Source organism: Ictidomys tridecemlineatus, chromosome 1 (genome assembly GCF_052094955.1).
Source record: "Ictidomys tridecemlineatus isolate mIctTri1 chromosome 1, mIctTri1.hap1, whole genome shotgun sequence".
Taxonomy (NCBI): domain Eukaryota; kingdom Metazoa; phylum Chordata; class Mammalia; order Rodentia; family Sciuridae; genus Ictidomys; species Ictidomys tridecemlineatus.
The window spans coordinates 64,245,619-64,272,261 of NC_135477.1; positions in this window are offsets into that span (position 1 = coordinate 64,245,619).

The following is a 26,643-nucleotide window of genomic DNA, read 5'->3' on the forward strand; positions in this document are numbered from 1 at the left end:
TCAAAGTCTTCTAGTCATTCTATGCCCACTTAGAGAAAACCCAGAAAAACAACTGTGGTTGGCTAAACCTGCTATCACCTGACCTGTAACCCATTCCTTTGCTCATCCCAGCTTGTTGTATCACAACCATGCCAGGCACACACTTTCCTCAAGGTTATTACATGTATTACAGATGGTTGCTCCCACCTAGAATATTCTTTCTCAGATAACTGAATGATGTTCTTTCTTGTGGGAGTGAAAGGTTTTGAAAATGCTCTGTACTTGTTTTCCAACCTCTTTTGTAATAATGACACAAGCATATGAGTTATCCTCCTCAATCAAATGCGACTGCATTAAACTGTTGGACTTGGTGTATGAAGCTAATTATATAATGTGCAAGGGACAGGTACTTATCTTGTTTTTTTTTCCAGTAGTTTCCTTATTAGTCATAATTCTTTGAAATAATTTGGGCTATTGTCACCTCTCTGCTTAGCTCTCCTAATGACCTAGTGAACATTATTCTAATGAATTATTCTAATAAATTATTTTTGTTTTTATTTGGGTCAGCCTGAGTCATTTGGTCTTCCTGCAATTAAGAGTCCCAAAAGACAAAATGTTCACACAAAGAATTCCTATAAATTTATGAAAAGGAGTCAAACTTTCAGTTACTTTAAATGAGAAAATTTATTAATATTTAAGATATACCAGTAATTTGATTCAACATTTCTTTCTCTGAATGGTTAAAGAAGAGGTCCTATTTATAAAAATGTGATACCAGAATAGTTATTGAGCATAGCTTCTCGTAACAAAAACTAGAAAGAGCCAATGTGTGCAGAAGTTTGGAAGTGGATAAAATTTTTTAATATAAAGACATCATGAATTACTGTGTAGCTAATAATAAGTAATATTAAATATACACCTCTTTTCCCAAAGGGTATCTCTTACAAAAAAGAAAAGGAATTGTATAGGAATACAAACATTATGGAATGTTTTATTTTACAATTCTACATACAGATGAGATTTCTTGTAAATATGATCTATAAGACCAATTTATAATTTTAAAATATGAATTACTAGTGCACATTAATAGAGAATCATAATAATCACTTTTCAAGTGTGGGGAATTACAGAAAAGTTTGCTAAGACATTACTTGAAGTTATCAATGCATAAAACAAATATCCTTTATTATTGAAAATGCATTAGTAAACAACCACAGTTAGTCTTAGCATTAGCAAGAGGATTTGCTATCTGCCTTTGCTAGATAGTGAATTGTTTTCTTTCACATTTGCAACATCATTTATTAAGTCAAATAGGAAATGTATGCAGATATCCTAGGACTGTGAATTCATAGGAGGGCTTATGATCAACCAGTCTTTCTCCAAGCTGCTTTGTCTTTAAGGCCTCTGATAGTTTGCAATTCCTGAGGCATGTGTCTTAATGCTCACACACCAGTGGGGTGTGTATGTGTGTGTGTGTGTGTGTGTGTGTGTGTTAGGGGTGGTTCTTACTCAGTCTCTCCCATCTTTTTTGTTCCTCTCTGCTTCATCTCATCCATGTCACATGTGACACACTGTGGTAAACTGCTTAAGAGTCTCATAATACCCACTATTGACAGTGTTTTGAATCTGAATGCCATTGTCCCTATATCCTGATGCTTGGCCAACACCCACTCCTCCATTAAGGTGCCAGGCCTGTGAATGACTCGGTCTCCAAACCACACTTTAAGCTCTCTCACCTGCACACTGAGGAGGTGCTCTTCCTGCCTTGAGTCTTAGGAAGGTTTTCTAGGATCAGCTCCTTTTCTCTTTCTCTAAGATCAAAAACAGCCGACAGAATATGATAGGTGATTTAGTTCACCTCATCATCATGAGTTTTTCAGGCAAAACTGTAAAATATGAAAAAATGATTAAAATCCTTCCTTCTCTTTCAGCCTACATTATAAGAATACCATGTTTTGTCACTAACATATTATTTCTCTAGCTTTGAAGGATACCTTGGGCCCACTCAGAACAACCTATTGTTTTACAGAAGCTAGAAAATGTAACAGACTCATGAAAGCCTAATTTATAGTATGTAACTACATTTGACTATTTTAAGTTGTTTTTCTTTGTTTCAAGACATTAATAGCAAGCACACATAATAGGACTTTCCTGACATTCATTTAAATGTTGCCCACATTTGTTGCATTGTAATATATGCTAGATATTAGATATAATTTATATTTTGCTAACTATTGCTCTAAATTTTTTAACCTATATGAATGCTTTCAATCACAAAACAAAACCCTATATGGAATACAGTACTATTGTTTCTACTTCACAAATAAGCATCCAGAAATTCAGAGTGATTCCCAAGATGTGGAACTAAAATCATCATTCATTCAGTCTGGGCAAAAGTCCTTAAATCAAAATTGTATGGCTAGATTTTCTAAGGTCACAAAATTTCTCTGTTTTTCCTATAAAAATTTTAAAAATGTAACAAAAAATGGCTTATTTTTTTTTCTTTTCTGCCAGGTGATAAGGATTCCGCTGTATATTAAACAACAATATTTAAGATAGATAAGAAATACTTAGAAGACTGCTCTGAAATGTCATCTTACTTTTAATTACAAATATAGAAAAATAAAAGACCTAAAATTCTTGTGTCAAAAATAGAACTAATTTTAGATCATATTTGAGAATTGTTTCCAATTAAACAAAAGATAAAATTATGAGATTTTCTTGCTTATCATAAGCAACTGATATAAAAGGAAAACTTTTCTGCCCTCACAGGACATTGGCTACCATTTTTTATTGATCATAACCCTTAAAGTAAACATAGAGCTCAGAATAAGTGAAAAGTTTAACTCCAACATACATTCTGCATAAATACATGTTCTTTAATAGGAGCTATGGAGGCAGATATACAGTCACATCAATGCTTATAGCAGCACAATTCACAATAGCCAAGATATGGAACCAGTCTAGGTACCCTTCAACAGACGAATGGATAAAGAAAATGTGGTATACATACACAATAGAGCATTACTCAGCCATGAAGAAGAATGAAATTATATCATCTGTTGGTAAATGGATGGAACTGGAGATTAAAGTGAAATAAATCAGACCCAGAAAGTAAAAGGCAAATGCATTCTCTGATATCCAGAAGATAGACAAAAATAAGGATGACAGAAAGAGAGAGAGAGAGAGAGAGAGAGAGAGAGAGAGAGAGAGAGAGAGAGAGAAGAAGAAGAAGAAGAAGAAGGAGGAGGAGGAGGAGGAGGAGGAGGAGGAGGAGGAGGAGGAGGAGGAGAAGGAGAAGGAGAAGAAGAAGAAGAGGAAGAAATTGGAGGATTTTATCAAAATAAAAGATCATGGGAGTAGAAGAATGGAATTGGGGTGGGGGAAGAATGGAAAGGAAAAGGAATAAATAATGCAATGAATCTTACCTAATTTTCCCATGCACATATATGAATATACTACAGTAAATCTCACCATCATGTATAGCCACAAGACACTAATTATTTTACAAAATGTAAATAAGTAGCACAAAGAACAGTAAAGTAGAGGAAAAGAATAAGAGAAGCCAGAAAGTAGGGGACAAGGATAAGCACTGGGGACTGAATTGTGGAAAATTACATTTCATTTATTTATAATTATGTCAAAATGAATCCTAATGATATGTATAGTTAATATGAACCGATAAAAAGTGAAGGAAAAAACCCACAGTCTTGCACCAACTAAGCAAATGGTCTACTACTGAGCTATACTGTCAGCTAAACAAAGTTTTGAGTCATTTTTTTTCTTCTGAGAATGTTATTTTACAAATTAGTGGTACATTAAGGAGTGATGACACCTAAGACAAATTTTTCAGTATAACTGAGAGAAAAGGATTTAGTTGTATAGAATATTCATAGCATCATCACAGCAACCACACCATTTTATAGAAATGTCCCTAGAATTTGCATTAAAAGGATATATTAATGGCATTTCTTATTCCTCCAAATATCTTTTATGCCATAAGTTCACTGGGTTCAGAAAAAACTTTCATTAAACCCAGACACAGACACAAAAGCAGCACAGATCTCTGAGTCCTATGCCCAAGACTGTATACATGTTTCAAATAATTATACTAAATAAAGATATAAAAATATTTTGTCTCAATAAAAGAACAATCTCTGTGTTTGAAAGTGTCTATTTGTTTGCAGGACATAGTGTGGGCAAGGTCATGCTGTTGAAAAGAGAAGTTGCCTTAAGGGGTAGATAGGAAATTTACAAATCAGACACATTTTCTAATTTATTCCACCAAATGCAATGTAAAGAAGTTTTAACAGTCAACTTCATAGACAGGGGTGTGTTATGCATATGCTCACACACAAAAAAATCTCTTTTTGTTTAAAATAAACAAAATTACATATCAACATGTCAATTTGGCATGCTGAATTTGTTTTTCTAATTGTTTCACTGGGGTAGGCTGGTTGCTTTACTTCTGGTATCCATGAGACCATCTTGATCATTGGTCAATGGAGTTATTTATAGTGAAAAGTTGATGGCTGAAAATGCCTACCTGCAATTTATAACCACCTGCTTTACACTACCTCAGCTGTCAATGGCTCTGCTAAGAAATCCAGAGGGATATAAGCATTGATTTTTTTTTAAGCTTTAGGAAACAACACTTATGAGCTTAGTCTCATTTGACATTGATCTGTAACAGTAATATTTCTCAACTAAGAATTGTCAAAAATATAGAGTGTTTGGGTTATAAGCCAACTTTCAACTCCATAAACTACTTTATTTGTTCCATAAGCTATGTTAGGTGAAAATGGTATAAATAGGATAAGAGAAAAGCAAAAGTTGCCACTTAATAAATTAAGCATGCATAATTTATTTCATCCTGACCTAGTAACTTCAGGGTTGACTATTTACCAAAATTTGCCAAAGAGCATTCCATCTCAAAACAAACCCATACAAGTCTCTTTGGTAAAGTTAACAGTGACAAAAAGGAGAAGGAAGAAGGAAATGGAAGGGGTCTATACACAGAGGGATATTTGCTCTAGAAGTAGAGAAAAGGCAATGTCTCATGATCAAGCTTCTATGTCTTGATAAATTATAGCAGATACACCCTTAGGCACCTCTTATCTCAGTGTTGTGATATAATGTTGCTATTTTAGTTTTAGTGGGTTTTTTTGTTTTTGTTTTTGGTTTTGTTTTTTTGCTGGAATTTAAATTTTATTCACTGATTGTCAAATTTAGGCTATTTTTTTTCATAGAATACACTGGCAAGTTAGGTGTTCAAATGGTTATATCTGACTACTCAGTCCATTCATTATCAAAAATAGCCTATGACACTCCACTGGACAAAACACCATTATTAATTATATCAACTATCTTCTTCTCATTCTTCACCCAGCATTTCCTCTTATCCCCACTAAGGCCAAATGTAAACTGGAAATTAAAAAATTCAGGGCATGTTACATATGTGAAAATATCAAGGATCTGTTATGGTTTGAATATGAGATGTCCCCCAAAAATTCACAGTTCATATGACAAACAATGCCAGAAATGTTCAGAGGTAAATGATTAGATTATGATGGCTGTGAAATGATAAGTGAATTAATTCACTTGATGGATTAATAAATTGAATGGATTACTGGGTGGTAACTGTAGGCAGTTGGGTTGTAGCTAGAGGAAGTAGGTCACTGAGGTGTGTCCTAGGGGATTCTGTTTTGTTCCCTAGCTCCTGGCTCACTCCCTTGCTCTTGTGCATGCATTCCCTCTCCCTCTCTCCCTCCCTGCTCTCTCTCTCTCTGTCTTCCCATTTCCTTCTGTTTCCTGGCTCTCAAGAGCTAAGTAGCTTTCTGCTGCTATCCTCTTTCACCATTATGTTTTGCTTCACCTCAAGTCCAGAGCAATATACTTGGCTAGCCATGGACTGAACCTCCAAACCATAAGACCAAAATAAACCTTTCCTTCTCTGAGTTGCTCTTATAGATATTTTGGTCACAGTGACAAAAGGCTGAATAGCATAGGATCCAATGGCTTTATTCAGGATGGGGCACTTCCTCCAAATAAAGAAGAGCTTATCTCTTTCACTAAGGGAAAGAACACTTATTAGACATTTGGGGGCTAGGGGGATGTCACATTTGGGTATGCTCACCTCACGCATGCAGAAAGGCTGCCCAGAGGCTGTCAGGTCTGGCTGATGTCCAGAAGAAGTGAAGCTTCTGCAGTATTGAGACTGAAACAAGTGGCCTTGCCTATTTTGTCCATATGACATGGCAGACTCACATTATTAAAGGTATTTGTGGCAGATAAAGATGCTCTATGAAATCTCTGTAACAGGATGGTCAATGTATAGACTTCTAACCTAGGAAAGAATCATTTTGATATGGGAATAGGAAGAAAAAGTGTGGATATTAGTGTCTTTGGTGAAAGGTCACAGATTTTTCATTACAGGAGAGTAAATAAATTGTCAGGTAGTTGCACAATGAGTCTCAGAAACATAGTCAAAATAGAGCTTGTTTGTGGACCCAGAAGATTTCTCGCTCAACGCTTTCTCTGAATCCAAGGTGTTCTCGGAGGTGCCAGTGACCTGATCAGTGAATACATTAAGGCAGAATGGGTGAGTCTTTTTCTTCTTAACACCCATTTCCACAAGAACATTCACCTTTTATCTAGTTCTGATTGAATAAGAGATCCCAGCGGTTCAATACAAGGAAGAAAAAGTAAAACTCATTGCTATAAAGCAGAAATGCAAGAAAGTATTAAGTTAAACATCTAGCTTTCTGGGCCTTGCAATCTACTCTAAAAGATAGCACAGGGACAATTACATCTGTGCAAAAAATCCATGCAGGATAGTACTTCCCAAATTATCCAGAAACAGGAGGGATTTCTTCACACTAAAAGTTTTACAGAAAAAAATAGAAGTTGAGTAGAATTATTGAAGTTGAAATCTGACATAGTTATAGCAGTTAGTGAAGATGAGAAGAATGCATGTTCCAGGCTTTGAAGCTTGGTCCCTGGGAGTCCTTGGTTGAAATAACACCTGGGGGCCACTCAATGACATTCATGGTTGACCCAGGTACTGAACATTCTGTGGTCACTCTGCTCATCACCCCATTCACTGGTAGAAGTTATGTTAACAGGAGCAAGTAACTCACAGGCAGCCAAAGCTTTCTGCAAATCCTGTACCTGTAAGCTTGTGGGACATTTGATGTCGTCTGAGTTCCTATACTTGCCAGTCTGCCAGGTTCCCCTCATAGGAAGGGATGTCTTCTCAAATCGAGGAGTACAGATCACTTTCTCCCCTGATGGTCGCACCTGCCAAAACCTGAGAAAAGAATCTGCCATGATCATGGCAGTGAACATAGTGAAACTGCCTTGAGGGGATGAATGGAGATTCTATGCTCAAAATCATGCCACCACTGAGAACCCTTCCTCCCTACTTCAAGAATTCCCTACCATCTGGGCAGAGGACAATCCACCTGGAATGGCCAAGAATTCACCCACCTTAGTTGTTGAACTGAAGCTAGGAGCAGAGCCGTCAGACAGAGATAATATCCCTTTGTAGGAGATCATGCTGTGGGTTAAGGAAACACCTCCAGAGGCTGAAAGACTCTGGGATCCTAAATGAAAGCCAGTCTCCCTGGAACACTACTCTACCACCAGTGTGAAAACTAAATGCTGAGGATTATTACACAGTGCAAGACCTCCAGGCAGTTAATGAGGACTTGGCCACTCTCCACCCTATGGTTTCAAACCCCTTCACTCTCCTAGGCCTACTCCCACCCCGAGCCAAGTGTTTCACTTGCCTGGACCTGAAGGATGCCTTTTTCTGTCTCTGGTTGTCCTGGACCAGTCAGCCCCTTTTTGCACTTGAATGGGCAAACCCTGAACCTGGTAAGAAGACTCAACTAACTTGAACTCGACTTTCCCAGGGCTTCAAAACACTCCCCTACCATGTTCAGAGAGGCACTAGACAGAGATCTGGCTGCCTTTTCTGGGGATTATTTAAACTGTGCTCTGCTCTAATATGTAGATGACCTCTTTTTAGCCAGCCTGGATCCAGAGCCCTATTAGTTCCCCTCTCAGAGGCTGGATACAGAGTCTCCTAGAAAAAGGCCCAAGTATGTCAACAATAGGTAAAATATCTTGGGTCCAACATCACACAGGGCAACGAATCTTTAGAGCTGAAACCCAAGCAGGCTGTCTGTTCTGTCACCGGGGCCTACATCAAAGAAAAATACGAGAATTCCTTCGAGTGGCCAGCTTCTGTCAAATCTGGATTCATGGGTATTTGGCTCTGGCCAAGCTGCTATTCAAGGCTGTTAAAGATCAGAAAACGACTCTCTACACTGGGGAACTGGACAGGAACATGCTTTTCACAAAATTCAAACAACAGCTAACCACAGTACTGGCCCTTGGACTGCCTGACATAACACAAACATTCAATTTCTTTGTGGCAGAGAAAAATAAGACTGTCCTTGGGGGCCTTACCCAGAAATCTGGTCCCTGGAAGGGGATAGTGGCTTACTTATCAAAACAACTAGACCTGGTGGCAGCAGGGTGGCCCCATGCCTAAGGGCTCTGACAGCCGCCATCATCTTAGTCCAAGAGGCTGACAAGCTGATGCTAGGACAAAACATCAATGTGAATGTTCCCCAAACTATGACTCCCCTGATGGACAGCAAGGGACACTGATGGCTAACCTGTGCCTGAATAACCCACTACCAAGTAGTGTTATGCAAAAACTCCCTGCATAAAATTGGAAATGGTAAGCACCCAAACCCTGCCTCTTCCTGCCAGCCAAACCAGGATCCCCAGTTATGGCTGCAAGAGCCTGGTGGATGAAGTGCTCTCCAGTCAGCCTGACGTGACTGACCAGTCCTTCTGAAACCTGGATCTCACCCTGTGCATTGAAACGAATACTTCGTACAGGACAAACAAAGAATGGCCAGGTAGGCAGTGACCTCAGAGAGTCATGTGGTAGAAGCAGGAGCACCACCTCAAGGTTGGTCAGCCCAACAGGACTCTGATCAGGGCCTTAGAGTATACCACAGACCAAGGTGTCAATATTTTACATGACTCTTGCATGTTCCTAGGGCCATCTACAGAGAAATAGGATTTCTGTCAGCAGGAGGTAAAGAAATAAAAAACAAAGAAGAAATACTCAGACTCCTGGAGGCAATCTGGAAACCGATGCAGGTGGCAGTATTGCAATGCTGAGGGCACTAGAAGGGGACTGACCAGGTGAGCCAAGAAAATTGAATGGCTGACCAAATGGCCAAAAAAGCTTCCTGAGGCCAAGACATAGTCTCCAAGGCAGCCAAGGCCATGCAAGTACTGCTGGACTCGGATCTCCAGACTGTTTTAAGTACACCATTCTTGTTAATGGGCTACCACAGAAAGAGGTCAACAAACATCTCAGAGATCTTGATTCTGCAGGACCACCAGATCTTTCTTCCACAAAGTCTGGATACCAAGTGGGGCTCCAACACCATAAAGTGGGTCACCTAGGACAAACTGAATCAGGCACTCTATTTGGCAGATACTATCATAGAGATAAACTTGCTACTCTTTGTAACCGAATCAGCCAGAGATGTGTGACATGTGCCCAAAATAATGCCAACCAATGACCAGCTCAACCACCAGGATTCAGGCCAGCAAACCTAACCTTTTGAAGATACAGAAGTTGACTTCACAGAGGTTAAGCCAAGCAAACATATTGACACCTATTAGTACTGGTATGCACCTACTCCGAATAGGTAGGGCCATCCCCACTTGGACAAAGGTGTCCTGAGAGGGGACACTGCTGAAGGAAATCATCCCCTCATGTAGCCTGACTCTTTCCATCAGATCAGACAATGGACTGGCCTTTGTTGCTGAAATCACCCAGAACCTCACCCAGATCCTGGGAATCCAATGGAAGTTAAATACCGCCTTCAGATCACAGAGCTCAGAGGAAGTGGAACACATAAACCAAACTCCAGAAACCACCCTAACTAAACTCTGTCAGAAAACAGGGGCTCCATGGTTGGATCTTCTCCCTACAGCCCTCCTCCAGGCCTGCTGTACTCCCAGAAGCACAAGGTGTTCCCCATTTGAGATTCTGTTTGGATGGCCCTCATCTGTGATAAGCAAGTTAGGGGGGGGATTCCCATCATTTAGGTGACCTAATCTGTCCCAGCAACTCCAAGCTTTAGGAAAACCCCTCCACCAGCTCTCCCAGGACACACTGGAAAGAGCACCACTTGCACTCAGAAATCAAGCACTCCCATATCCGCCTGGAAATTCTATACGGGTTAGAACCTAGGAAAAGAAACCACTCCAGCCTACCTGGGTTGGGTCCCCACATTGTTATATTAACCTCTCTCACTGCTGTTAACATTGAAGGAATAAGCTCACAGATACACTACTCTTGAGTTAAAAAGGCAGCTGCTGTGGACGGGTCCCCTGCTGACTAAGGCTGACGCCAGGAGCCCACTCAGTCTCACACTCCAGAGGCTGTCATGTGTCCGCCTTGCTTTAGACACTCCAGACACTGACTAGAGTGCACATGGCTGAAGCCTGAGGAGACTGCAGCCCTGCTCCAGTTGTGATGTCACCCTGTTTCACTGGGAATCATTACATTATTAACCTTGCTGGTTTCCATAGGTCTGGCTGAAACAGCTCCCATCTTAGAGGGCCACTCTAGTCATAGTCGACATAAAGATTTCAGGATAGGGTGCTTTTTATAATAACCTGTGCCTTACTAATCCCTGAAGCAATGGGTTACACATCCTCCTCACTATGCACTTGTCAACAATACCACCTCCCCTCTTGGAGCAACTGTGTCAAACAAAGCCCCACCTACAGTCTCCATGAGGGGCAAACCTATATAACCAGACTACAGCCAGAATGTTATATCAGCTACCCTGCTATTTCTCCTGAGGATCTTGTTCCTACCCCAATTTCTCTTTCCCCAGATATTGTCTCCTTAGATCTAAAAAGAATGATGGCGTGACCACCATGCTCCTGCACCACTGATTATCCCTGTATGCCAAAAAATGCAAAGGAGATCTTTTCCTGTCATAAAAGCAAAAAGATATACCAAACAGGAATAGCAAAAACTCAAAGTCATTGGTTGTTAGCAGACCAGGCTTGCCCTAATGTTTGGGCCAGTTAGAAAACTGACCCAAACTATCAGCCCCTACCTAGACTCCGATCAAATAAGGCACATGATCTAGACTCTCATCTGAATCAGTTTTTAAACACTAACTCCTGGCTCCTCAATGATTTTAACCCCAGGTTGGCAAAGGATTCCTGACTATGCTTATCCTTGGAGGCTCCTCAATACTTAGCCACACCAGTACCCCTAAAGAATGAAACTTCCATGGGATCTGCCCCCCAGACCCCTCAAAGTTAAAATTTATTGTAAGGGCACTTGAACTATCTCAGAAAGTTCTTACATGCATTACAAACAAAAGAGAGACAAATCCAATAGGTGATCTGGCCAATGGCCAATGTCATCAAGCCCTTGATTACATTACAAGCCTTTGTGGCAGTAACAGAAACCAAACACAATCTTTCTCCAAGCACGATCTGGTGTCATCCCCACCTAGACCTTGTCTTCCTATGGGGAATAGATGCCTTTTTGTGTATACCAGTTCACTGGACAGGTATCTGCACCTTGGCTTTCCTCACTCCCCAGATGGACATAGTTCCTAGTAACCAAACTCTTACCATACCCCTGCAAGCACATACACACACATGATCAAAGGGAGCAGTCCAATTCATATCTCCATTAATTGGCTTAGAATTCACAGCTAGGGTAGACACAGAAATAGGAGGAATAGCTGCATCAGCCACCTTCCGTCACCACCTATTCAGGGATTTGACAGATGACATGGAATTAGTGGCAAAATCAATAGAGGCCAGGAAGGACCAATTAGACTCCTTAGCAGTGGTAGTCCTATGAAACCAAACACAACTACATTTGCTGACCATTGAAAAATGGGGATTTGTCCTTTGTTGAATGAAGAGTACCATTTTTATGTGAACAAGTCAGGGATAGTTTGGGATATGGCCCAACGACTAAAAGAACGAGTTGCGAGAAGATAAGAACTGTCTGATTCCAGGAGCTCTTGGAACAATATCTGGAGTTCGACATCCTGGCTCCTCTCATGCTCTATATGGCACTTCCGTTTGGTCCCTGCTTCCTGAACATGCTGACCTGGTTTTTCCTCTCCTGCATAGAAGTCATAAAGTTTCCGATGCTCCTCCAGAGCTACCAACAGCTTAACATAAGAGACAGAGACCAAGACAATGCCCCTTAAAGAGGGCAAGAGAGCATCAAAGGGGGAATGAGACCATACAACCAGACATGATGAGAAACATTATGAGAACATTATCTTGAAAAACAAGTGCCTGTGAAAAAGGACATTTCCCCTTATTGCTTCTGCTTCTATAATCATGCTTCTTGCTAGAGATCCCTGTGCAAGGCTTTTAGTCACATAGGCTAGAAATTTTTTAAATGCCCCAATGACAGGACAGATCTGAGATGATGCCAGATAACCTCAAAGTGTTGTAAAAAAACTGGATCAGGACTCAGACTTTGAAGTCGAGACTCCTCTGAGCCCGCTAGTGTAGTAAACTTGAGTTCTCCCACTCTCCAAGTGTGGCTTGATACTTCCTGACTGGTCTGCTTCCTGTAATATTGCTTCCCGTAATATGCCAACAAATTTTTTGGCATAAAATAAGTGGGATTAATTATCTTTCAGTTTTATAGGTCGGAAGTCCAACATTAATGTCATGGGGCTACAATCAAGGTACTGGTGGGTTGTGTTCCCTTCTGGAAGCTCTGTGAGAACACACAGACTTTTTTTTTTTTTAAAGAGAGAGAGAAGTTTTAATAGTTATTTTTCAGTTTTCGGTGGACACAACATCTTTATTTTATTTTTTTATATGGTGCTGAGGATCGAACCCAGTGCCCCGCGCATGCCAGGCCAGCGCTTTATCGCTTGAGCCACATCCCCAGCCCCAAACAGACTTGATCATTCAAATTATTGGTGGAGGTTAGTTCCTTAAGGTTGGAGAATTAAGGCTCCATTTTTTTCTTGTTTGTTTCGGTTTCTGTTACTGTTGTTGCCTATGCACCATTCCCAGCTGGGAGTCATTTCCAGCTTCTTGAGGGAACTACATCCCTTGATTCAAATGGGAAGTCACATTTCTAACTCATCCTTTTGCCTTTGCGTCTATCATTTTTAAGGACTCATATGATTATATTGGTCCTAACAAGATAATTCAGGATAATCTTTTTATCTTAAAATTAACTATTGGCAACCTTACTTCCATATTTAATTTTAATGTCCTTTTACCAAATAATGTGACACATTCACAGATTCCATGGATTACTATGTGGACATCTTATGTAGGGGCATTATTCTGTCAATCATTGTCCAGAGATCTGAAAGATGAGCTCAATGGTCAGGGCAGGGAATTAAAGTATAATCTCGGCATGGGGTGTATTGGAGAGATACCTACGGCAGAAGAATGTAGTTTTGTAGTTATTTTAAGGAATATTGATTGTATTCAAAATACAATGTAAGGTTATTAATGAACAATGTTTAAGGGGGAAGTGTGCTTGTATATAGGGGTAGGCTGGTTATGATATGAACTGATTTGCATTTTAAAATGTTGCCTAACATCTCTATTGTGAGGAACAGATCCAGCAAGGGCAACATGGAAGACACAGAGTTAGGAAGCTACTCCTGTAGTTAAGGAAATGACTGTAACTTTAATAAAAATTATGGTAGTCAAATGGTGAAGATTAATTGAATTTATTAGTAGGTAAAATTGATATGAATTTTTATACACTTATTTTATTTTTTTAAATATGGAGCTGAGGATCAAACTCAGGGCCTCGCACATTTGAGGCAAGCGCTCTACCGCTGAGCCCCAACCTCAGCCCCTGATAAGAATTTATTCATTCAAATTGCTATGAGGTATATCAAATACAGGAATAGTCAAGAAAGGATGAAACTGTAGGCAGGACAATTTTGGCCTTGAAGACTCAGGTGAGAGTGTAGGCATGAATAAAGATGACTATATATTTGGATGGAGCAGGAGAATGGAACACAGAGGGCAGATATGAAACATTTCTAACGTAAATATTTGAAGATGAGCATTTCCCTGATGCATCTTTGTAATACTTACCTAAAGACTTGCTGAATCCACTGAGTCAGACTCTTGATGAGGAGAGTTATAATATTTGGGTTTAATAAGCTCTGGACAAGAATCTCAGACTATTAAGATCTACATAAAACACTTTGGAATGTAGTCCTACATACTATCATTGTTTTCTTGAAAGTAAAAAAGTTTCAAAAAATATTACATCAAAATACTCATTCTAGAGGAAATAAAAAATATAAAACATGGTGCAGAAATTAATATACATTTATACTAAACACTTTGACCTTTGAAATTTAATAATTACATATATTAAGTCATTCATACTACATTCTGAGGATGCTTACATTAAGAGTAATGAAAAGTTTGCTCCAAATTATAATGTGATCTTACTTTAAGGGAATCTTCCACTCAGAAAACATCTGCATTCGTCACCCTGTGGTGTATTCCCCTTGGCCTAGTATCCAAATACTATTCACAGAGGAAGTTTTTCACACTAATTTGAGCACCTGGAGCATAATGAGAAATATAAGTACAATTCAAAGGGTTCTTTTGGGTGTCTATGAAATTGGCTCGGAAGGAATGCTTAATTTGTATACTTGAGAAGTCTGTTATCAGCAAGTAAATCACTTCCTGGGAGCTTGCTGTTGGTAAGGCACTAGAAATTTTGGAAAGGGAGACTCTACATTTTCTCCTCTTAGGATTTTAAAGGGAAGAAGAGATAGTCTTAAGACTTTTTTTTTTCTGTAGTCACAGTCATATTCCTAACATATAAATTGGATCATACATTCTTGCTTATATGACCTTAACTCCCCATTCCCTACAGGATAAATTCTAAACACCTTAATATGATTCTTAGAGCCTCTCTGCTTCTGACCAATTGCTTCCTTATAGCCTCTTCTCTGTTTACCACTATTCTCCTTTCTCTCCAATAAAGTCACGAAGTAGAGAGTAACTAGACAGGGAGAGACTCAAAAAGAGCAGATATGCAAAGAATATCAGCTCTTAGGTTCAGTCCCTCTGGAAAAACAACTCCATTGCCTGAGTGCTCTTCAATTCTATTTGATCATGCTCTATCTTTACAAACAAGAACTCATGTTTGATTTAAAATTATATGTGAGTTTGTATTTTTTTTACCCATGTCAATGTAACCATATTAGATGTTTGCCTTTGACAGTCTCAATCATACTCCTGGATTCCATCCCATTCAGCATTTTCTAGATTCCCAATACCTAACAATGTATTATAGTTGGGTACACGTATTACTGTTTAAAAAAGTTTATAAAAAGTAACTTAAATTGGATTCTACTTTGTATTTCTAGCTTCTATTTTGTATAATTAAGCACTCTAAGTACAGATGGCTGTCCTTCTTTAATATAAGAAAATGGTTAATAATAGCAATTCTTTCTTTCTTCCACCTGTTCTAGATTTAATTTCAGAAACATTTTCCTTGCAAAGGACATGATGTGCAGTATGTTCAGGAGAACTGTAGAAATATCTAATGCTGCTGGCTCTGCTGGACGTGTGCTCAACATTTGGCAGGGCTGTCATGCATTATCCTGTAACTTTCAAAATCCCTAATATTCTAGGTCTCTCGTGGGTCAGGTCAAAGAAATAAATGGGAAACCGTATATTAGACTGACATAAAATGTGCTTAGATATAAGATCAAGAGTTCTGTCTTAGAGTTCACAGAAAATACATGAACATTCTTGCAGTTGGGGTTTAGTTATAGTTTTTAGGAAAACACACTTATTTTACAATATATCTTTTAAATAATAAGATAAAAATAAGATTTTAGGTGCTGCTCCAAAAAATGTGGTTACTAAAATGGAATTTACATAAAATATCCATTGACATTTAAAACCTGCCCTTGGAGATATAGTGATTATAATGATATCACAGAAATGATGGAAATAAGAATATAAATCTGCTGAAGAAGCATCACTGAAAAGACTATGCTTCAGAACAATGAAAACACAATCAACCGAAAACCTGGGCTTAACTAACAAGTCTGACTTTTTATTGAGAGAAAAATGACAGTTCTTGTACTGAAATTTAAGTGAAATGATAGCTTTTGAAGTGTTAGCATCATTATCTATCGAAACGCTGAAATTATACATGATGTATTTCAGTGTCAACAGATGTTTTTAATACAGAATTGGTTGATCTCCAATTTAGGGTTCTATTTTTTAACACAAATCAGGGCATAAAATAAAGCTTTTAGAAGCTCATCCTAACAAAGGGAAAACACCTGACATGATTATGTTTGTGATGATAAATCAATTTATGAGTTCAGTATTGAAAAATAGTTTGTGACATCCAAAATTTTCAGCCCCTATCCATTCCTCATTTCCAAAGATACCTTGTATTTTTAGGTGTTTCTGCTATAGCCCATTTAAATCTACTGAAATTGATATTAATTTCTTAGAGTTGCTATAAAAAGTATGACAAACTTGGTAAGTTCAAACAATAGTAAGATTGTCTTATCATCCTAGAAGTCATACTGAAGTTCAAAGTATCAGCAGGATGTGTACCTTTCAGAGGTCCTAGGAAATATTTTAGTCTTTGCCTCTTATCTCTGCTTTTATTTGGTCTTCCTTGACTTATGAATTTTCACTATAGCTGCATGTGATTTTTGTCATGGGCAAAGAGATGTCTTTGAAAAGGGGTATGAGGAGTTCTCAGAGAATGGGGGAACTCGACTCAGGAGCAGCGGGGTTCTTGGCATATATGATAGAAAAGAATTTCAGCATGAGCCAGGCAAAGGCATAGACAGAGGTTCATTTAGGAAGGTAGATACACATTTAAAGGAGAATGCAGCCTATCTCAAGAGACAGCAAAGCCCTGACTTGGGTTGAGGGTTCAATATTTATAGAAGGCTATATAAGGGGTTGGACTGGAGCTGGAGCCAGGATAGAGCTGTACCATTTTATGCCAGTTTTCTCTGAATTTGTCTATTTCCCTCATTTTACAAGGGCATGGGACAAAGGCATTTTGCTGAAGATTTACAACTGTGTTTTCTGCATCACATGTCTTGTGAGCATTTCTTTTAAGATTTAGTGTTTCTCTCTCTTTATCCTAAGTTCCAATCTCAATTCTATGCATTTCTCCTCTCTGGCCCTTACAACAACAATTATTATTAAGTTAGAAGCGACCTAAATGATTTTCATCACCTCAGTGTAAGGAAAAACGGAATGAAGAAAATAAAGAGACAGGAGAGGCAGCTCAACAGTAACACAGGTTTATTCAGGACAAACCTGCAGAGAGGGGGCCAGTGGAGCCTGAGACCTACCTTCTGCTTATAGCCTGGGTTAGATACAGAGAAGTGAAGAAGGAGAGAATTTTTGTGCTTGCGCCATTATTTGGGGGTTGTTGGGGAAAAGTCCTGTGGTGTCACCTTCATAAGGAACCAGTTGTTTAAGATTTCAGTCCCAGATAACAATTTCCTTCCTTATGATGGTGAAGTGTTTGGGGCTTCTTTGCATGATAATGGAGTATTTAATGTCTGGGGTTTAAGTCAGATGCAGTCAGTGACCATGAGACTACTATTTTTCTAAGTTGTAGAATTTGTAAGCCCCAAAGCAAAGACCATCAAATCCAATTATAAATAAAATTAAAGCAAGTTTGTACTTGTGTATACAAAGAGATCTGATCAGCTCTCCTAAAGTGGGCTAGAGACCAGACCCCTGCCCCAACTCTCGAAGAACCAGATTTTTTTTTTCCTGAGCTATTTTTTTATTTATATATGACAGCGTACTGCATTACAATTCTTATTACACATATAGAGCACAATTTTTTATATCTCTGGTTGTAAACAAAATATATTCATACCAATTTGTGTCTTCATATATGTACTTTGGATAATAATGATCATCACATTCCACCATCACATAGAACCCCGTGCCCCCTCCCTTCCCCTTCAACCCCTCTGCCCTATTTAGAGTTCTTCTGTTCCTCCCATGCTCCCTCTTCCTACCCCATTATGAACCAGCCTCCTTATATTAAAGAAAACATTGGCATTTGTTTTTTTGGGGGGGATTGGCTAACTTGCTTAGCATTATCTTCTCTAACTCGTTACATTCATTTACTCAAAATAATAATAATAATAAAATACTTGGGAATCAACTTAATGAAAGAGGTGAAAGATCTATATAATAAAAATTATAGAACCCAAAAGAAAGAAGCCAAAGATGACGTTAGAAGATGGAAAGATCTACCTTGCTCTTAGGCAGAATTAATATTATCAAAATTACCAGATTTCCAAAAGCACTATTCAGATTTAATGCAATTCCAATCAAAATCCCAATGACATTCATCATAGAAATAGAAAAAGAAATCATGAAGTTCATTTGGAAAAATAAGAGACCCAGAATAGCTAAAGCAATCCTTAGCAGGAAGAGTGAAGCAGGTGGCATCACTATATCAGACCTTAAACTATACTACAGAGCAACAGTAACAAAAACAGCATGGTATCGGCACCAAAACAGACTGGTAGACCAATGGTACAGAATACAGGACACGGAGGAGTCTAATCCACAAAACTACAATGATCTTATATTAGAAAAATTTGCCAAAAATATGAATTGGAGACAAGAACAAGATTTTATAGCACAAAAAGTTGCAAAGGGGGGTGTCTTGAGAACTTACAGATAACAAGATTTTGACAAGCATAATACAAAGACAGATAGTAGGTTAATGGTCTGCATGGCATGATATTTCAAGGTAGGGAGTAAATTCAGATCCCAACATCCGAATCTGTGAGGCACTGCTGAGGTTTCAGAGAGGGTTGTTATCTGGCCAGGGAGGGGGAGACAGGATTTATGAGGTGCCACTAAGTTTTTAGAGAGGGTAGTTATCTGGTCAGGGAAAGCCAGGCATGGATGAGTTCAAGGCATTCCAAACAAGTTTAGAAATTGCAATAATTTATAGTAAAACGGAAATTAACTTTACATGACTTTGTGATGAGATGGCTCCCAATCTTAAAATGGAATTAGTTTGGGTTCATCAGAATTATGTTTGAAAATGGCATTGCCTGTGTCAAGTTCTTCCTAATGCTCAAAATCCTTAACTTAATTCTATCTAGAAATACTTTTTTCCCTATAAGATTACATCTATGGTTTCCACAGATTAGGACCTAGATTTATCTTTTTTATTGGACATCCTTCAATGTACTATAAGGTTATCACAATCTTTTTTTATTTATTGTTGGTTGTTCTAAACATTATATAGTTCTTGATATATCATATTACACACTTTGATTCAAGTGGGTTATGAACTCCCATTTTTACCCCATATACAGATTGCTGAATCACATCAGTTACACTTCCATTGATTTACATATTGCCATACTAGTGTCTGTTGTATTCTGCTGCCTTTCCTATCCTCTACTATCCCCCCTCCCCTCCCCTTCCCTCTCCTCTTCTCTCTCTACCCCCTCCACTGTAATTCATTTCTCCCCTTTGTATTATTTTTCCCTTTCCCCTCACTTCCTCTTGTATGTAATTTTGTATAACCCTGAGGATCTCCTTCCATTTTCATGCAATTTCCCTTCTCTCTCCCTTTCCCTCCCACCTCTCATCCCTGTTTAATGTTAATCTTCTTCTCATGCTCTTCGTCCCTACTCTGTTCTTAGTTACTCTCCTTATATCAAAGAAGACATTTGGCATTTGTTTTTTAGGGATTGGCTGGCTTCACTTAGCATAATCTGCTCTAATGCCATCCATTTCCCTCCAAATTCTATGATTTTGTCATTTTTTAATGCAGAGTAATACTCCATCATGTATAAATGCCACATTTTTTTTATCAATTTGTCTATTGAAGGGCATCTAGGTTGGTTCCACAGTCTTGCTATTGTGAATTGTGCTGCTATGAACGTCGATATAGCAGTGTCCCTGTAGCATGCTCTTTTTAGGTATTTAGGGAATAGACCGAGAAGGGGAATAGCTGGGTCCATTCCCAGCTTTCCAAGAAATCTCCATACTGCTTTCCAAATTGGCTACACCAATTTGCAGTCCCACCAACAATGAACAAGTGTTCCCTTTTCCCCACATCCTTGCCAGCACTTGTTGTTGTTTGACTTCAGAATGGCTGCCAATCTTACTGGAGTGAGATGGTATCTTAGGGTGGTTTTGATTTGCATTTTTCTGCCTGCTAGAGATGGTGAGCATTTTTTCATGTACTTGTTGATTGATTGTATGTCCTCCTCTGAGAAGTGTCTGTTCAGGTCCTTGGCCCATTTGTTGATTGGGTTATTTGTTATCTTATTGTCTAATTTTTTGAGTTCTTTGTATACTCTGGATATTAAGGCTCTATCTGAAGTGTGAGGAGTAAAGATTTGTTCCCATGATGTAGGCTCCCTATTTACCTCTCTTATTGTTTCTTTTGCTGAGAAAAAACTTTTTAGTTTGAGTAAGTCCCATTTGTTGATTCTAGTTATTAACTCTTGTGCTATGGGTGTCCTGTTAGTATTAATTCTTCTGAGCCATGAATGTATAAAATGTAAATTTCTTTCATAAATGCTTTATTGTTTTCAGAATATGAAATTTGAACTTCTTTTGTTCAATTCATTTCTTATTCTGTTATTCATTTTTATGCTCTTGTACATATAATTTATTTAAAAATTTTATTTTCAGATTATTCATCACAAGTTTATAAAGGTGCCCTTGGATTCCTTTGGATTTTCTATACACAAGGTCCTGTCCTTTACAAATATGGATGGATTTAGTTCCTGCCCAAACTGTTTTCATTTTATTTTACTTTCTTTCTATTGTCCTGGACAGAAACTACATACAATGTTGAATACAAGTAGTGAGAGTAAATAAAAATAATGTTCAGACAATCAGTGTAATGGATCCTAATCAAGATTTTAACTGTATATGGAAAAACAGCTCTAGGAAACTAACAGGTAGAAACATTAATGGGCCCCATCAAGGCCTTTGTTTTTAAATTTAAAGACAATGAGGTTTACCTGTGCAAACATTTCTGCCAACTTGATTTAAATGCTTTATTAAATTAAAAATGAATGAAACAATATAGCATATGTTAAAATTATTGAATGTTTGATGATGTTTTTTATTGAGATTCACTAAAATAGCCTTTATTTTTGTATATATGAGTGTCAACAATATTATAGAATTATTGACTGTTGATTATATTAATTAGTGTGTGTGTTGGAAAAAAGACTATAATCAATGTGCCCATGATATAATCTGAACTGCAAAACTTAGATAAACTGCAGAACTTAGATAGATTTAAGGTAGTGATGTGAGAGTCTACACCTGAAGCATATACCCCAGAACTCACCCAGTTATTAGCTGCAGGCACAACTGAACTAGGACTTAAAAACCCAGACTTCTGGGGGGAGCAAGGGGACTAACAGGACCTGGATAGAGAGACCAAGGTCTCCATCACTGTTGTCTCCACCATGCATCAGATTCCTCCTGCCTGGATCCAGTTCCAGTGACCCTGACTTAAGACACCTCACAGGTGAGCTCAGGATGTGTCTGAAGTGTGATGAGCATCAATAAAATAGGTTTGATTGAATCTAACGACACCTCAAACTAAGTCAGCAATAACCACTCCTGACAGTATATATCTGAAATTTTCATTAAAAAATTATGTTATAGACAAACTTTCAAGGTGTAAGTGATCTCTTTATTAAAAACATTGGACAATTTAAACTCCCCAATGTTTATTTAAATAGTAAACCATGAATGACTGGTCCATGGTCCATTTTAATTCTTTGTTTTGACTCTACTTTTATAATTCACAAAAATTAAAAATACAAGGAACAAATTCGACACTCCTGGATTTTATTTAGGTTTGTAGATTAAGTTGATTACTAGAAATTATGAGATTTTTTAAAAGCTGTTGTTTGAATTTTGTAAATCTGAATTTCTGATTTATGACTTAATGGATACCTTTTATTAAAGAGATCAAATTATACAAACCAAAAATGAAACATAATAGTAAAAATAATTAAAATTATTTCTGTTTTGAAAATGTTATATAGTTGCAAACATTAAATTAATAGCATTTTTATAATCATTGGAATTTTTTAATAAATATTATAATAACATCTGTGTACTTTATAGGAATAAACAGCATTTTTTGCTGAGTAAACATTAAAAAATATGTAAAATAATCACTATTATAACTTATTCACAAATGTTTATAAGTTTTTTACTTCTACCTCTGAATAATGTGGAACTCTGGTATTTATCTTAATAAGTTTTAACTTCATAGTTATCATTCTTAATTTTTTTCATAAAATTCATGGTTAACATTTGCAACTATTGGCAGTTATGAAATTTAAATTTAAATCAAGTTTGAAATTTAAATCAAGAAGTAGCATAATGTAATGTTGGCATGTAGCTCTTAGAAGAAAGGGTTGTTTTGTCAATAACAGACATTTAGAAGTTTCTGAATTTCATATAATTCCAATCCGCATTTCAGTTTCTCTCTCTCTCTCTCTCTCTCTCTCTCTCTCTCTCTCTCTCTCTCTCTCTCTCTCTCTCTTTGTTACTGGAGGTGCTTTAGCACTAAGTTACATCTGCAGCCCTTTTGAAAAATATTTTTATTTTGAGACAGGATCTCACTAAGTAGCTTAGGGACTCACAAAGTTGCTGAGACTGACCTGGTACTTGCAATCCTCCTAACTCAACCTCTGGAGTCACTGGGATTGTACGCATACACCATCATGCCCACCATGCCCATTCCAAATGTTTTAAAAGCTAAAACAAAGTACATTTTTATCATTTAATTGAGCTAATATTAAAAAATACTTTTGAAAGAATATGTTTACATTAAGAGATTCTTAAAAATGAAAACATGTATACCAATATTTTAAGTTCTCTTTTTTTTGTTTTATTGATTTTATATATTTTTAAATGTATGACAGTGGAATGCATTACAATTCTTATTACACATATAGAAGTACAATTTTTCATATCTTTGTATGTAGAGTATGTTCATGCCAATTTATGCCTTTATACATGTAGTTTATTTTTTGCATTATAATTCTTATTGCACATATATACTACAATTTTTCATATCTGTTTATATATAAAGTATGTTGACACCCAATTTGAGTCTTCATACATGTACTTTGGATAATGATGTCCATCACATTCCACAGCCCTTGCTAATCCCCTGAACCCTCCTTTTCCCTCCCTCCCCTCTTCCCTATCTAGAATTCATCTAATCCTCCCATGCTCCCCCTCCCTACCCCATATGAGTCAGCCTCCTTATATCAGAGAAAACATTCAGCATTTGTTTTCTTGGAATTGGCTAACTTCACTTAGCATTATCTTCTCCAACGCCATCTATTTGCCTGCAAATACCATGATTTCATTCTCTCTCAATGCTGAGTAAAATTCCATTGTGTATATATGCCACATTTTTTTATCCATTCATCTATTGAAGGGCATGAGGTTGGCTCCTCAGTTTAGCTATTGTGAATTGTGCTGCTATAAACATTGATGTGGCTGTGTCCATGTAGTATGCTGATTTTAAGTCTTTTGGGTATACTCTGAGGAGAGGGATAGGTGGGTCAACTGGTGGTTCCATTCCCAGATTTCCAAGGAATCTTCATACTGCTTTGTTTTCTTTTAATAATTGTAGATGATTGTCATCAGTTTTTTAAAAGATCATCATTTCATTGTATTGCAAGTAGAAACACATATTATAAAAGGACTGAATATACTATATTTTGTCTATTCCTTCCCTTGTTGATGGAGATTTGGATTGTCAAACAGATTTTTAGGAGTAGATTTAGTGTGTATCAGTTTTTTTAAAAAAATATAGATTACAGGCATGTACCACCATGCCCAGCTGTTAATAATTTTTGACTATATCAATTATATGATTGATGTACAAAAAAGTGATTTGAAAATATAATTATTTCTCTTCCTTTTGAAGTCATAATCCTGACCTTTTGCTCAATCAAATCAGAATACATGCTTAATTATCTTCCTTTCATTAACCAATTTTTAAAATAGTTAGTTGATAAGTTAGCTATTTCAAAGTGTCAATTTATATATTTTTTGTTTCTTTTTTTGAAAATCACTTTGAACTAATGGATTCTTAGATGATTGATGAACCTCAAATTATCACATCTTTTCACCATAGAATATTTTCAGACCCATTAGTCTTTGATATTTTGCTGTATGGCCCAATTTATGTTATAAACCCATCTTGTATGTTTCCTCTCTCATAATTAAATTCAGCCACTTTCCCCAGGAACATTAATTTCTTACATTGGAATTTAGAAACAAAACTAAATGTGGTAATAGTTCACATCATTATCTGCAATTCCTTCCTAGAAACCAATTTTTAGTGGCCAAAATTACAAAATATATCTTTTAAAATAAAATAATAATAACCAAAATGAATTCATGCTACTATCTAATTCCCATTTAATATTTATTCAACATTTTACTTATTATTCTCTTTCACCAAAACATTTATTCTAAACAATATTACTTATTCAATTTAATATATTTTTTTACGAAATTCATATAATTGTTTAATAGTACTTTCATGGTTACTTTGATCTGCTATATTGAAGTGCCTATATACCACAAAACATGTGGAAATTCTACAAGGCACAGAACTTAGAGAAGGAAATGTTTCTGGTATTCAAAATTGAAGTGAAGTAAGTAAAAATTGTGGCACCTACAATCTCAACACCAAAGTCAGTTTAATTAAATTAGATCCCCTCTCCCCACCAAAAAGCAGTAATTATCAGCTTTACTAGTCTTGGTAACAGTGGGTAATTTTGTTCAGAATAAACATTCCCCTGCCCCTACACAGTTTCTGAATCAGCAGGTCTCAAGTTGGTTCTAGAAAATCAAAACTCTAAAAAGTTTCTTAGTTGATGTGAAGGTATACATTATAACAAACCATGCCTTGACTGATGCTTTTCTGAAAGCATTTTGACACTTCTTCCTACAAAAGTTTATTGCCCAGGGTAGCTGGTGATAGGTAATTCTCACGTTAGCCCCTAATCATAGTTGTTTGAGTAGCTATAACTGTGCTTGAGCCAAAATAAGGCAGTAAAATGAAAGTGAGAGCCATAGAAAAGTTCTTATATAGTATTGACCCTTACATGAAACAAGACATTCTAATTCTACAAAATATTTCATGTTTCTAGTAGGCTGCATTTTTTGTTTCATTTGGGTTAAATAAATCATTATTATGCCATGTTAACCTGCTCTTGCCAACTCTGCAAACATTTAAATCAAACCCATGTTCCTTGAAAAAAAGTAGTTTCTATCTCTCCAAACAAACACAGTAAAATCCTATCAACTGTGTCAATGAGAGTCAATATTCATTTGCATAAAATGCCAGGTTGTTTAATTACAAGAATAATGAAATGACCAGCAGTTGTCATAGGTAGCTGGCCTAGAGTTTGGAAATCAACTGTAAATTCTAATCAGTGCAGGAGCACTGCTGTTGGCCCAATCTGCTAGCATATATACACTCCACTTAAATATGAATAGGGCAAATTCTAAATCTTATGGCTGGGTGGGACTTCTAAGGCAATGGCAAAGACTGTAAGAATCTCCAAATTAGTTGGCCCCATTTTATACATCTAAAGCAACTGAGCCTTAAGAATAATGAAAAGTAGGATTATGAGTTCTTCCTGTCTTTACTCTCCCCTCTTCAACACTCTTGTCCCACCTAAAAGAACAGGACACTATTTAACAATACCAGCTAGACAGAGGCTGGAAGCCAAATTCTAAACATATTACTTCTGTATGGACAAAAATGGGGTTAGATTTGGATGATGTTTGGCTTTTTTTAAAACATAAGAAAACCCCCAAAACTAGAAAGACTTTGGTTTTCATACCATTCATCTCTTTGAGAATGTTTGCTCAAAATAAATTATGTTGCTGAACTATAAAGAACTTTGGAACTCATTCACTCCAACCTTTTATTCACAGTTTAAATGTACATACTACATCAATTTCTAGAGTGATTGAGAGACCTACCCCAATTTAATTAATAACAGGTGGAACTAAAATGCAAATATTTGTAGTTGTAATTCATTGTTAAAGGAAGCACAATTGAACACAGCTGGTTTTATAGTGTTTGTCAACAGGTCAGATTGACTTGTAAGTATTAATTGCTGTCTTATAAATACTGAGCATATTCTTTATTCTTTTTTATTTACTTAGGTAGGTTTTTCAGCTAATAAGTTTTGTGTTGCATCTTTAGTGTATTAAAAAATCACAAAACATTAAGAATTATAGTAAATCACAGAGTAGAATTTTATGGATAGCAATAGAAGCAGGGGTGGAAAAAAGGAAAAGCAAGCAGGAGAAAGTAACTAATGACAATAAAATGAAATTTTCTTAGTTCAGTGCAAACTTATTTCTTTCATTACCTTAATTTCATTGTTTTCATGACACTACAGAGTGAGTAAAAATGTTGGATTTGTTGTTGTTCATCTTGTGATGCTGTGATTGTTCATTTTACGTAATTAAGGACTTAAACTCGGTTTCTGGTATAAAATT